This window comes from Syngnathus leptorhynchus, chromosome 14 (genome assembly GCF_054491065.1).
Source record: "Syngnathus leptorhynchus isolate UIUO chromosome 14, UIUO_Slep, whole genome shotgun sequence".
NCBI classification, from domain to species: Eukaryota; Metazoa; Chordata; class Actinopteri; order Syngnathiformes; family Syngnathidae; genus Syngnathus; species Syngnathus leptorhynchus.
In genome coordinates, this window is record NC_141208.1 from 7,350,060 (window position 1) to 7,365,689 (window position 15,630).

At 38.0% G+C, this 15,630-nt stretch overlaps 1 protein-coding gene across 2 annotated transcripts in view; it reads left to right on the plus strand.

Moving 5' to 3' along the window:
- rnf220a (ring finger protein 220a) overlaps positions 1-15,630 on the plus strand; it is a 172,420-nt gene that overhangs the window by 7,204 nt on the left and 149,586 nt on the right. Inside the window, exon 2 of one of the 2 annotated variants that reach the window (XM_085930215.1) lies at positions 10,204-10,307. The exons of the other annotated variant lie outside the window; for it this stretch is intronic. The gene's annotated coding sequence lies outside the window, so the exon portion shown is untranslated. The remainder of the gene's footprint in view (positions 1-10,203; positions 10,308-15,630) is intronic. 2 annotated transcript variants of the gene reach the window in all.

The window sequence follows — 15,630 nt, forward strand, 5'->3', positions numbered from 1 at the left end:
GGCAAGAAATACACATCGCGACCACAGCTGTGTGGAGTGCATGACCGAGTGTGTGTATCTCCTGCATGGGTGTGTGGCAGCGCTAGGGGTACTGACGGCAGTTAGCCCTTGTGGCCTCCAGAGCCGTTAGCTGAAAGGGCAACATATCTGACATGGGTGCCGTGCTCCCTTTTTATGGCCCAGTGACCGCACATGCTGACACACATAACCATGTGCACGTTGGCTGTGTGAGGATATTTCATCCTTGGAGTTTTTAAAAAAAAAAAGCACAGATACACCCCATCAGCCACTTGAGAAATAATATAGTATAGATATATCGGTATATAAAATTAAAATCTGTACAAATAATTTTATTCTATTCAACAACTCAGATGTACCATATTTTCCGGACTATAAGGCGCACATAAAAAACCCAAAATTTTCTCAAAAGCCGATAGTGCGCCTTATTGTCCGGTGCGCCTTACATATGGACCAAATTCCTAAATTTAAACTGGCCCGAAGCATTGTGTCATGAACTCAATCACAAGTGGCCCGCTAAAGACTATAAATCATGAATCAAAAAGTCTATGGATCATTATTTTGTGATTATAAAGTATTTTTTTTTGCGTCTTATAGTCCGGTGCGCCTTATAGTCCGAAAAATACGGTAGTCCTAAATAAAACATCAGTAAACAATAACAAACTTCTTACTGACTACAATCTGTCGCTACAAAAAAACTGAATTGTGTAATACTGTCAGAGGTATTCCTTTAACCATGCTTATTAATGTACAACCTATTCCCATGGATGGTATGAGCACACTTCTGTGCAAATATGCTGCACCACTGGTAAACAAATAGCTTACTGTACTTCAGTAACTGTAAGTTTCCTACTTGTGTCCATGGTTGGAGCATTTGCAAGTGTGTCTTTGTGTGTGTGTGTGTGTGTGCGTGCGAGACATGGTTAATGTTGATTGTGCTACCTCACAGCAAGATGTTGACAGTACCATGTCTGCTGAATGAAGGAGATGATGGTAACAAGCACGGGGAGGCGGTCAACACCCCTCCTGTTTACAATATGGAGGTACTCAACTTGTCGAGACCATAACTACTGCATACAACTGTGTGTGTGTGTGTGTGTGTGTGTGTGTGTACGTGCATTAATACCACCTTGTCCGCCACCACTTTGTTGTCACATGTCTCCAGCTTGCTGTGTGTGGCATACCAAGGGGGAGAGGTTGAGAAAGAACTTTGTAGTAAAGACAAGACACAGCCATAGTGATAATTATTCATGGACAAGGATAGATGCATTTTTTTGGTGCTCAGTCAGTGCTGTGGTAGGATCTTGGGCTTCTAAAGAAAAGGAATTGGGCAGTATCAGCACTCGCCATGTCATGGGCAGTGTGAGTCACTTGACACTTGGGACAGGAACAGGGATAATGAGGAAATTCATAGTTGTCTTAAAAAACAAAGGGTTTCATGAAGGGAATGGCAGGAGTTGGGTATCAGAAGAGACCCGTGGCTTACGTTGTGAAGGTGACTGGCAAACTCATTGGTGCCCCATGGATACCTTTGATGGCTATTATGTAAAACAGGTAAAAACCATACTGGACTGTGGGGGACTTCATCTTCTCCATTGCTTTGAGGTCCTTGCCTGAGGCAGTCCCCTTAAATAGGACAAATCAGAGTCCAATACACCTTTGTCGCCAGAGCAATAAGTTGCTTAATTTACTGTACACACATTACAAAGGTTAACTATAATCGCTGCATTGGCCTGTGTTTTTGGTTTTACTTGTCGACTGTGTCTTGGGCCTTTGTGTACCCTTTTCTTATATTTTCTGGATTGTTATACATTGTATTAACTGTTTCAAAACTGTCTTTTCTTTCTATTATTATTATAATTTTATTTTTATTTATTTTATTATTATTATTTCATATTTCATATTATATAATTATCATATTATATATTTATATTATATATTTTATTAAAAGCATAGGGACTACGCATTAGTAGGAATGATGTGAAAGTAAATAATCCCAGTAAGATTAAGACATGTTGTCTTTACTTGTCGACGGTGTTTTGGGCCTTTATACATTGTATTAACTGTTTCAAAACTGTCTTTTCTTTCTATTATTATCATCATTATTATTATTTTATTTTATTTCATTTATTTTTATTTTTTTATTTTTTAACAATGATTTTATGGTCTTATCCAGGAAAAACATACTGACTAAGCATTAGTAGGAATGATGTGAAAGTAAATAATCCCAGTAAGACTAAGACATGTACACGGCCCATAATGGCTCCAATTTAATTGCGCTTGTAGAACACCTGAAGTTAAAAGCTAACACAGTTATCATAATAGGCCACGCCAAACGTCAGCCAACTCACTTTTTTTAAAGGCAAGCTTAATTTCCCATGATGATGATGATAATGATCAAGTGGACAACATGCTCAGAAACAATTAGCGCTAGCTGCTGAAGTGGACATTTTCTCTCAGTGGAACATCAAGGGCCAGGGCATAAATAAGTCCCCTTGTCAGCGATTGCCAAGTGACAGCTAATGACTCCCATTAATATGCAAACTAGCCGCCATTTTTCTTTCCTTTACTGCATGTGTGCGTGTGTGTGTGTATGTGTCAGATACTTTCATGCACTTGGTCTGCCCAGTGCAAAGTGACCAGCACAAGAACATTTCTAATTTCGAGTCAATTATGTCATTGAGCTCGTTTGGATGTTCATTTGTATGCAAATGGGGAGACTATTGAGTAAGTAGAGTGAAACTGGCATCAGACAACATAGGACAAAAATACTCACGAAATGTTGACCCACATGGACCTGGATTTGCTGGACCTGCCTCGCATGATTCTCCAGATAATAGATGGATGGGCACACCATAGAAAAACCTTCACATTCGATTTATTAGGAAATGAAATGTTGTTTGTTGTATGTTACTAACCACATTTATTAACAAGTAACAGTAACAATAACTTGCACTGGTTAATTCTCTGTAGTTCTGAACCAGGGCTGAGGTTATGATCTCCAAGTTGATGAATCTAAAAAAAATGAGATGAATTCTAATCTTAAAGTTGATCTGGTTCTTATCTAGTGAAAGCTGTGGCATGAAACGCCGAGCTCATCATTTTGCCACCTGTCACCCAGAAGATTCCAACCTACGATTTAGCAAAGCAGGCCCGCTCCCAGTAAATGATTCCTTGATCCATCATTCTACTGCTATCTGATCTCATGCTGTTGATTAGATGCTTATTGGAGTGAGGAGCAAAGATATCGATATGATCAAGGGGGAGAAAAGGTTGAGCATGATGGAGAGTGGAGGATGCAGAGAGGATGGGGAGAGAAAATGCATACCTAACTTTCTGGCTATGATGTGTGCTCACCATTGCTGCCTCATTAATACCACTAAAATATCTTGGTGACATCGAGCAGCCATTACAGCAGCCATCAGCAGTTAATGAACAGATAGAGTCTACAGCATTGCCACTACATTCATTATCACTGTATTGGAGGTGATGGTGCTGATTAATAATTGGTTTGTCACACATATATTTTGGGTGATTAATAAGGGTATTGATTCAGGAGAGGAGGCTTTGATGAGTGTGTGTGTGTGTGTGTGTGTGTGTTTAAGTGGTGGGGTGACACGAGGAAAAGTGCATAGACCAGCATTGGGCTTCAGAAAGTCAATGTTTGGCCAAAAAGATACTGATCAGAGCAGTATATATATATATATATATATATATATATATATATATATATATATATATATATATATATATACACACACTTTATCAGTGTAAAACTATTACCATAGTTTTTATATATATAAACTATATATATATATATATATATATATATATATATATATATATATATATATATATATATAAACACACACATACACACACATACACACACAATTGTTTTTCTTTTTTTGCTTTTACTCTGCCCTTTATCAGTCAATATTGAGCTTTCCCCTAGATATGGATGGATGGTTTACCCATAAGGACAAATTTAAGGCCAAAGTTAAATATTTTACACAAACATGAATCCCATTCAGCGTAGAAACAAAACAGACATATCAATCTTTGCAATTCCTCCATCCAGTCTAGTGTGTGTTCTGTTCCATTATGGCTGACTCTCAAAGGAGACATCGTGTTCTGTGTCTATGGAGTAGATTCATGACTATTGATCAGCCATGTACTGGATATATAGATCTGTTAAGTATATAGATAAGACATTTATTATGGGTGATCTTCATCCAATATATATAGAGCCGCTACGTAGATATATAGATTGACCACAGACAGGTTTATAGCACATTATCTGGATCTGTACTCAAATGCTGCTTGAGGCCTCTGGAGAAACTTTCCTTTGTTTTTCATCCACTCCATCTAGGTAAAGGACCTAGATGAATGAAGATATTTTTGGCAGTGCTATCAGAGGGCCAGACAATATATGAAAAAATGCTATTTCAAATAATAACCAAAGTTGGTTTCATTGAACCAATGTATATCACAGTATCTTCAGATTTTATACTCAAATGTAGAGCTGTTGTTTATTGACAGTAACAATAAAAACAGTAAAAATTCTGTCACGTTTACTTCTCGAAATAAATTTGAAATATTTCAGTACATGGATTTGAAAATAATATCCGATTAAGTAATATGCTTTCAATGACACAAGGTGGCTATCTTGTTATGGGAGTGTAGAAAAAATAAATCCGTACATAATAAACTGGTTGAAGTTATCTTTTTTGGGGTTTAGGGTAAGGGTTAGGGATTCTTTGCAATGCCCCAATACTCTCACTGCCTTTATTTAATGTACAGAAATAGCAAACATGATATATCCATCCAGACATCAGTGACCAACCGTCGTGAGTATCCTTAGATGATGAAGTGACACAGAGCTCCGTTGCAACAGAGGGAGAGGAAACCTTCCCCTCCCTCTCAGATTAAAGAAAGCCTCGGTTTCCGCGGGGACAATAGGGAAGAATTACCATATGAATTTGACCACGGCCTCTTAAAACCATCAATCTCCCCACGCTGAGCTCCATGACGCCAGATAACCCCCTGAATATCCCCTCTTAACCTCAATTTCTCTGGATGCATTAAGAGGTGCTTGCTGGAAGGCGAGGGGAGAAGTAGTTGAAGCTGTTGAAGTTGGCCTGCTGCTAAATTTCTAACCCAGACCCAAAACATGTTCATTTCAATTAATCACGTGTGTAATGTAGGTATATTTTGTTCGTATTTATCAACAAAACTAAATTCCTAGACTATCTACAAAGCACTTCAATTTCCAATTCTTTTCAATATCGGGACACTAAAAAGAGAAATATAACACAAGGAAAAGGTCATATAATTATGGAATATGATGGAGTTTCCCCATTTGTCAGGCAGACATACAGGTGGATAACATAATGCACATGTCCGAGTTCGATACACGTCCTTAGAGGGGGGGGGGGGGGGTGTCAAAGGGGAGGGAGAGGCAACAATGATATAGAGGGATCAACCTCTGCGGGGACGAGCGACAGAGAGCTGTAGCGAGAGAACACAGGTGTAATAGATTTCTGGTGTCTGTATTTCATGTTGAAAATTGGCTGGTACATCCAAGCGGTTTGATCTATGAGGGCCGTCGTCTTAAGAAAAAACCTTAGTAAATGTGTAATTTCTCCCTTGATGGAACACAGGCGAAAGGCTATTCTTCTTATTCCCTCTCACTCGCTCTTCATGTTCTGTCTTGTTCTCGCTCTCTTTTGGGATGTTTCCATACTGGATTCCCCTCCCTCTCTTTTCTTCATGCTCGTTGATGTCTCCATTTCATTACCACCCCTCCATCTATCAACCTCTCCGAGTGATTTTCCTTCCACATCGTTGTAAATGTGCTCACTGGATTAAGTTTACAGGGATGACAATAAGAATATGACTCATGAGCATATTGTAAACAAAATCTTATTTGGATTTTATTTCGACACGAATTCTTCTCTTGTGGCATTGCTGTGGACTAGTACTGCAGTTAAGTTGCACACAGTACTGCTGTCTTTGGGAAATTATTGTCTTTGAAGGTAACAAAACGTACAGAATATATATAAACACGACATAACGTTTGCTTTTGGTAGGTTCCTTCGGTAACAATCTATTCTTTGAAACAATACCTGAGTGCTTCTCATCATTGAACACAATCTCAATGCTGACAGATATTGAGAGTCTCCAAGATTCCAATGCTTGACCCTGAGAGAAGAAAAAAAAAAAAGACATAAAAATGAATTAAAAAAATTGGAGTAGCATGCCAATAGTCCTGACCTTAAAACAAACGAACACTTATTTGGGTGAACAAAACACAACCACATTGGCTGGCTTGTAATGGCTCTTGTTTGCAAAATAGAATGTCGGGAGGTTTTTGCTGTTTTTTGCTATTTTGTGGACTGAGGAGTAAAACAAATACTTCATGTACGTGCATCTTGTCAAACAAGAGTTAAGTGGTGAAATAATTGACTTTTTAGTGGTTTAAGTAAAATCATGTTATTTTAGTGGTGTCAGTTCAACACATTATTAACGCGATTAATCCAAGAGTTAACAACAAAAGAATATGATTAACCACGATTAAATATTTTAATCGCTTCACAGCACTTTTTTGTTTATTTTAAAAATAAGAATAGCATATGACAACTACCTGGCAGCATACAAAAGAGCCCAGGATACATTTTCCAGCTAAGACTGATGAGTGATCGATGAACAGAAGCCATCACAAATCACAAGTGGATGAAGTACTGCTGTGATAGTCGGTGGCCAACATGTGCTAATAATGTGAGATCGGTTGTCTCTATCAGCGGTGGGCTGGGCGGGCCTTTTAATCATGGTCTAAGGGGTGCCGAGCCTCTCTATCATCATTGAACTGTGTCCAGGGCTAATTGTGGCTATATTTCACTGTCCCCGTAGACTGCACATTGCAACGATCTGCTGCTTTGCTGCAAAGCCCCACACACATACAAGAGCACATACACCCAGAAGAAAAGTGGTATGAATGCATTGAAAAATAGCTTGCTTTTTTTTTTTTACTTTAAACTATTATTAAAAAAACCCCAAAGATGTTTAAGTTTGGATAATATTGCTCAGTAATAATGCTGCACCAACATGGGCAACTTTCATGTTGTGTCAGTACACATTTTAATGTTCAGGGTATTTGACAATATATTTAGTTATGGTACTGAAATGCATGGGTGCTGGTGTTGATTAATTCCATAGTGCAAAAGAAAAATAATACAGATGCATATTATTACAAACAGTTGCTTGACAGGTCCAGGTGCAGTTGAGAAAATCCTGAATTCTGTCCTGCACATTATTGTAAGACATTTGTGACAGCCTTGAATTGACACTATAGGCTTAAGTGTGTTTGTGTGTTTCCAAACATACAAGAGTGCAGTGTTCAAGGACGTTTTGTAGTTTTCCATCTGTATTGTCCTTAATGGTGCTTTCATCCTTTTAATGAGCAGTTAAATAAAAAAGCAAATGTTTCAGGGAAATTGTTACAAGAGAGGTAAGTGAAAAGTAAGCAGGAAATACATTGCCTTCTCTTCAAGTCTGACATTTACAATACGTAGTAAAGTATTTAGAGTGGCCGGCGAAAGCACTGCCATGGCATCAACGTATTTACAGCAATGGGTGTAAATCTGATAGTGTTTATGTGACTATTAGCACTGATGGCTCTCTGTGGTTTGCAGAGAAGTTGTGATCATTGTGTACGTACAGTACTTATTTGCAGTTTCCTTTTGGATGTGAAACGTGCTTAAGTCTTCACCATTTTCGACTTATTTTCTTGAATTTCTAACATTTTTTTCCCCCATGGCCACAATTTGTATCTACGTAGAAGTGTAGCTAACCTGCAAACAAAGTCTAAAAAAGAGCACTATAACATTATATATTCTCGCTGGCTGTTCAGTAATTTATTGGTTTGGTAATCAAATACCTTTTATCCATTAAAAACAAAAATATAAATGAGGTTTAGGAGTCAAACATTGTGTAACACTGGTCTGTGAAAATACCAAGAGAGAGAAAACGCCACCCATGCACACAATTAGACCTGTACTGGGCCAGATTTGTGTTGGGCATGAAAAAAAGGGGACAGGTGATTGTTTATATACAACTAGTTGAGTGCTTATACCCACAAATGTGTCTGTGAGCAAGCCAGTTAGAATTTTCCCTGATTCAACAAATTTTCATAATAACTACTCGACACAAAGTCTCTCAATCTTGGCTTCTGGCCTTGGTTGAAGAGCTGCCATTTTCAAGCCACACTGTCTGTCTTGAGTGAAAATAATTTTATTGTCTTCCGGGACTTGCTTTTGTCACCCACTTTCCAGTCTCTGGAGTCCTCTTACATTAAGTAGAAGCCATTTGACTGTTCAAAGCCCCGATAAACAATCCGCGGTACCCTCATAGCCTGATCCTTGTGAAAATGTGGATAAAACAATATTTGTCAGATAACGCTGTGATGCGTGCACTTTCACAAAATGTCCTATTGTTTTTTGTTCTTTTTCAAACAAACCATTTTGGCTTTTTTTGTCTCATGTGAGCGTTAAAGCAACTGTGAGCATGGAGGCAATATTGACTCAAGGTTTTAATGAAATGAAATGAAAATATGTGTTGCATCAGCTTCCAAGTCCCTCTTAGGAAAGATCCCATCAAGCACCTCATTAGTCCCTCTCAGCCATAAAGCCGTCCCATCAGACCACACTGTCATAACTCACTTTACAACATTGATTTTAATCACGGCAAATGTAAACATATGTATTATCAACATCAATGCACAAAATAATGCTGTAATGTGCAATTACAGAATGGCATTGATTTTTCTTCCTCTTTTCATATGCCCCCCCCCCCCCCCCCCCTCCTCTACTCTCCTCCCCACTTCAATGTAATCACAACATCATCCTACATTGAACTGATTTAATAAAGCTGCTATTATAAATATATACAGCAGGTAGCCTGGTACTGGCTGAATATTACACAGAGGATTTTCATAAATTTCAATATTGTGTGGGGAGTGACTGGGTTTTGCCTGGAGGTGAACCAGGACGAAATAGGACAACCACTGTGTGATACAGGGACACTCAAATACAATTAGAATGTCGCTTCACCTTTTCACTTTTGTAGTCTAAATGTGATTAAAAAAAATTCTGAAGATTCAGTGGTATGAATATTTTGTCAGATAAATGGTAGGAGATAGCGATTGCTGTGATAGCAAATACAATCACATTGATGCATCCGTCCATCCATCCCATTTTGAATTTCTTGGACATGAATTTAATCTTAATCTTGTCACTAAATTGTCAAACAACTCAATTAATTTGTACCATTTTTGTCAGACCATGACTGTCTTACATTCGTCCGGACATCAGCTTGGAAAGATAAAAAGACCAAAGTGACCAATAACAGAAAGAGAGGCAGAGTGTCAGAAATGATACATGAATAAAATAGAACATGGAATGTATGTAATGGAATTGAATAACAGCAAGAAGGTGGGAGTGGAACAAATGTGGAGGGGCGAGGGGGGGGGGGGGCGTTAAGAAAAGCACAGAAATGAGAAAGAGGTGAATTGTTTTTATGGGGGAAAATATGTCTTACTGTTCCCGTCGAGGTGCTCCGCGTTAAGGGAATGACGATGTTAGCTGAATAAATGATTAACTATATCAGAGATGCGGTTTTTATATGACCAATACATCTCTGCCTGGCTCACAGCACAATCCCGCACTTATGGAATGTGCCTAATCCATAACCATAACGTGGGTATGGCAGCATGGACTTATATATACCCGGACATTTGCTCTGAATGATAATGCTCATTGCAGCTCACATATTACTGGGTCGACTATCTAAGACCTGGCAAAGTAAGAATTACCTCAAAGAAAAAAATAAAATAAAAAATAAAATAAATAAATAAATAAATAAATAAATAAATAAATATATATATATATATATATATATATATATATATATATATATATATATATATATATATATATATATATATATATATATAATGTACATGTAGTTGGATCTTCATCGTCTCATCGTAAATTCTAACCTTGTTATTTTTAATTCATGTGCATGGCAAGAGCAGTAAAAGTGTACAAACTAATTAAATATGCAATGAAAAATGACTTTCCTTTCCTCGTTTACACTCACCACGCTTTGTTCTCTGCTTCCGTTCAGAACCGTTCTAATGAGGACAAAGTGCTCCCTAGTTGAGCCACAATGGCTCCGCTCACTCTGACGAGAGCTAAAATGGCTGAATGGAAATGAGAGGGGCAGAGGAGGTCAGTGCTTCGCATCTATTCTCATATTACTGCACATGCACAACACGCCGCCACATGTGCACAAATGACTATTGCACATTGAGGTGTCATAGATGCATAACGGTGACAGCCAGCATCTCTTTTGCCATCCCTCTCTTTAATATTTGCATTTGAATCTACCTCTCTCGCTCTCTCTGGCTCTCACCCCCCTCTCTGTCTCATCTCTTAATATTATCATGTGAATTGCCAGCAGGTGATGGGGTGTTGAACGAGAGATCAAATTGGGGAAATGTATTAGGGAAAGTGACCGCTAATCTTATTAGCATATCCCGGGTATAGGCGGGCAAATGGTAATTTATTTATTCATTATTCTATTTATTTTTGCCATTACATAATGTTGATAAGACGGGCATCACATTACGATCAGCAGACGACCATATAGCATTTGAATTTTAGGAAGATGCACTCACTTTATGAATTGCAATTGTCAGAGAGGTAATTAAATGCTTACGGATTATCTAAGTCTCCCCTGTTTTACACCTGTGGTTAATTTTTCTTCGAACACTGCACTTTAACCACCATAAAATAACCATGACCCAATAAAGCAACAACTATATATTGTTAGATAATACAATCTGTTTTTGTATGTGAGATACAATTCTAAGATTTGGTAAATGAGTTAATGATCATGATAATAAAGCCCTTGCAAAAAGCATGCACAGTATGTGAACTCCCAAAATTTTATTGGTCAATATGAGCGTTGTAGCAAAAAAAAAAAATCTGCTTTCACAAATAACAGTAACAATGCTCAGCTTTTATTGACACTCTCAGTGTAATTCAACAATATGATTATTATTATGATTATAGTTCACAGTGATGTAGAAATGTGCCATTATGCTGAAAGCTGTTTCTAATACAACATAATGTATTTTTAAATATAACATACAACATAATGTATTCTTAAATATAAATATAATTTTCAATCTGTGTTATACAAGTATTAAAAACACTTCTCAGAATAATGTGTCCCATACTATTGCAAAGTGCAACCTCAATAAAACAGCATTGTCTTTGTAGAACAAAATATTGGTTGATAATTCTTTCCACAAGATACAGTTGATGCCAGTGATGTCATATTCAGTCTTATAGCTCTACCATGCTGCCTAGGGTATCGACAAGAAAAAAAATAAAAATAAATTATGGACTCAATTGAAGCTGACGATTTTCTGTTAGAAAATAATTGAATCATGTCATCACAATCTTTTCTTTAAATGCTTCTTTTTTTCAAATGTATTGCAAATGAAGACCTATGGACGCACACAAAAAAAAAATCCGCTGAAATGATGCTTATTCTCAAATACACAGAGCAAATGACAAAATAAACCAGGCTTTAATTTGTATCTTATGGCTGCAAAACAGTCCACTTTGGGTCACTGTATCTTTTCTGTAGCTTTTTGTCTTTCGCTCCTTGCTCCCTCACAGCAGTGCGAGTGAGCGATGGAGAAATCATAGAGCCATCAAAGCTCACCGGCTAGAGGAAATCTCTTCATTTGCAGCCTGCAAGCTTGACACCTGAGCTCCAGGCTCCTGTATGTTGTACTCCCCGTGCTTGGCCGTACGTGTGTGTGTGTGTGTGTGTGTGTGTGTGTGTGTGTGTGTGTGTGTGTGTGTGTGTGTGTGTGTGTGTGTGTGTGCGTGAGAGACTGATAGTCACATATCCCAGCTTCCCAGCAGGTCTGTCGTTAAATTGTCTGTGTGTTTTACAAGTGTGTGTGTGTGTGTGTGTGTTGCGAGGCACTTGAGGGCTGTGGACCTGTGCCCCATCCATCAGTGTTAAGATGGCATATTACTGTTAATGAATGATATTTGTGTTCAGCGTGTATGTCAGAAGGGAGGACCAGCGTAGCAAAACAAGCCCTTCCCAATCACCTCTCCTCCAGCCTTCTCATTTTCTTTGTCATTTGCTCCCCTGTTTTGCATTTCGGGAAGTTATTCCAGCTCAGACGCAAATGGAATTTGGGCATGAAAACTACTATTTAAAGAGTAGAACATCATGTTTTTGTCTATTTTCTTTCCTTTTCTCTTTCAATTTCTTGGTTGGGGAAGATTTTAGAGTTGTTTATCACCTTCTACTGCTTGACTACAGAGATTAAAAGCCCATAAGAAAGTATTGAGTAAAATGCTGTTTTCTGTTCAAAATTGACTTTTAATTGGTAGAATGATTTGAGAGCAAAATATTTCATACAAATTGACTTTGAGAAGGATTTGTGAAATCTTCTCATTATTAGCAGAGTAATCTTGTGACAAAAAATGTCTATCACATTTAATCTTTGACCTTTTCAAAATATATATATATACATATATAAAGTACATTTATCAGTTACTTCATTTGTAACACAAAACGATGGTGCTGTTTCCATGTTTCTGTAATTTCGAGCAGTTTCCCAGTCAGTGTCCGCCTAGCTGACAACTGTCACCCAAACCCCCAGCAGATGTCACTCATTCATTAGTAAATGATGGGCAAGCCAGCAAGCAATAATCCAGTCTTTAAAACTGCAAATCAATTACATTTCCAATTGAGTATTTCTATCTTTCCCAGAGAAAAGCAGGAAAACAATGGAGGAGTGGAGGAAATCCTAAATGAGTCCACACTTGTGTCATTGTGTTGAATTAACACTACGTGAGCTTCAATAATTTATTATGTGGCATTTCGGAACTGTTCATGTCCTGTTCTGACGTGACCATCGGCAAAATACTTCATGAATCTGTCAAATGGGAAGTGTGAAGTCTTGCTGTTTCCTGTGAGTCTATTAGCGTCAGTTAATTTGTGCTGCACCCACATTTTGTACAATTTTAGTGTCCTCGTCCTACCATCGATCAACAATCCACGACACAATTTACGAATCAGCATGCATACAAAAAAACACTCGTTTAAATTGATCAAGTGAGGGCTGTTTCCTCTCTTGAAACACCCGAGAGAGTAAGCCCGTTTTGGGAAGGTTCTGTTCGACATTTGCTTGTTATCTTTAGGCTTGAATCCACACGCTTTAGAAGGCAGGAAGTGTCCGAGTCAGAAACAGGAAGCAGGAAGTTATCAGCAAGGATAATCTGAAAACATTGGGGCTGTGGAGTACATCAAGAGAATAACAACAGACTCAACATCCACCTGGCCATGTACAGTTGCCTATTGTCAGAAATGCTTTATAGTGGAAAATGTTGCCACATGACTTCATCTCTTATCTGGTGTTCAATATTTCAACAAACAACTATTTACTGCAATTCAATAAGATTACTATTACTCATATGCATTTTTTAATACTCAACCATTTACCATAAAAGTACGTGGAGAGATGACAAAATGTGTGAGAGGCCTTTTTATGTCGGTGTGTGTGAGAATTACAATAAATGTTATGTTAGCATCACATCCCATGCGACTCAATATAAACTCATTTATTCACTTGCTCCCTTTGTTTGGAATGAAGTGATATGATGACTGAGGGTGCAGGTGTCTGAGTAGTCACGCAAAGTTAAGAGTTCAACGCTGTTTCATTCACACACACACAAAATATAGGCTCAGACCTCTGTCTCTAATACCTTCCGCTTCCTATTTTGCCAAACCCACACTTACACACGCACTCACACAGACCTAAAAGGCTCCGGGATGTTCTCACTTTCCTAAAATAGAGCTACATCAAGCAGGTGTTTCCCCTGACGGAGAGATGGGAAAGCAGGGTCAGACTGAGCGAGCTGTATATGTGTGTGTGTGTGTGTGTGTGTGTGTGTATGTGTGGGAGTTGCCAGACGCTTTGTATCCTCAAAGGATTGTTGTTTATCACGATATGTTTTATGGCCGTAACTTCCTGGGACATTTACGTTTGACTGGATTGTTAGTATTTGACACAAAAGTGGAAAGCTGACACTATAATATAATATAATATAATATAATATAATATAATATAATATAATATAATATAATATAATATAATATAATATAATGTTGCTGGCTGGTAGTTTGCATCATATTTTCCCATGTTGGTATTTTCCGTACATGATGGTGACGTTGGCTGTCTGTCTTGTATGCGATTCCTTATAAAAATGTGTTTAATGGATGCAGTTGAAAAAAAAAATGAATCAGCTTTTCAATCAAGATGATTTCATGAGCAACACCTTCATTTTTAACTGACTCGTTTAAGGACGGGACACCGAAATCGATCAAACCCAGACCTTGAGAATGGATGTCATAGTGGCTAGTCCTTCACTCTCCTTCCAGCTCTCTTCTCTCCTCATCCATCCCTCCATCCATCCCCTCTAATCCTGGCGGTGTTAATTGAAAGTCAGGAGAGGGCACTCTTGTGGTTTCATTATTAATTTAACACTCAGGGTAACTTAAAGTGCAATTTTCACCCACATGTGCAACAGAAAAATCAATGGCCACAACAGCAGTGAGCATCAAGGTTGATTACTGATCGCACCAGAAGAAACTGACTGCTACTTGAGGAAAGAAGATTCAAGTGTGTGTTTGTATGTGTCATGTAAAGAGTTTAAGTGTGTCATTAGGTGACCCCGCCCCCACCCCATCCAAAAAAAAGTCCCTACTTTGTGGGATGTTTTGTATTTTGATATTTTCAATATCATTAATTAGTCATGTCCGTAAATGTTTAAAACATAAAATGAAAAAAATGTGTTTGTGTGTGTCAGTGTGTGGTTTTCTCTATGTTCAATTGGCCATATACAGCTCATATTACCTTTAGCTCCACACTGATTGGCCCATGTGCTTGAGGATTAAATGGGGGAAATAAAGGTATATTGCTCAGTAATGCAATCTGTCCCGCCAGTTGAGAGATGAGCAGCCTGCCCTTTACGCAGAGCGGACTTGCTGGTGATTTAGAGCAAGCAGATGGAAAATTCTAATATGTTAGCCTAACCCTGAACGGCTAAAAGCTAATTTATTTGACAGAATTACACTTTCCTTCACATGCACTTCTCTCTTGCTCTTGCCCTGTTCCTCTCTCTATTGCACACTTTCTTTCTTAAATCACATGCACATGTATTCGACTTTTAGTTCTTAAACTCAAAGGAGAAAATGCAAAATTACCATAATTCACTGAGCATAACACACTTGGGTTTGTTGTTTACCGGTACCTCGTGATTGAGAAAAAGGTGCGCTTTGATTTCTAATGATGTCTAATGTTACAAATGGTTTTATCATTATTCCAAAGGTGTCAAATGAGTGGATTTTTCATATTAATAATATGAGAGCATTCAGAATCATTTGATAAAATCAAACACATGGTAAAAAGGGTAGGTTTGTATTATTTATCAACAAATGTGGTAAGAGACAATG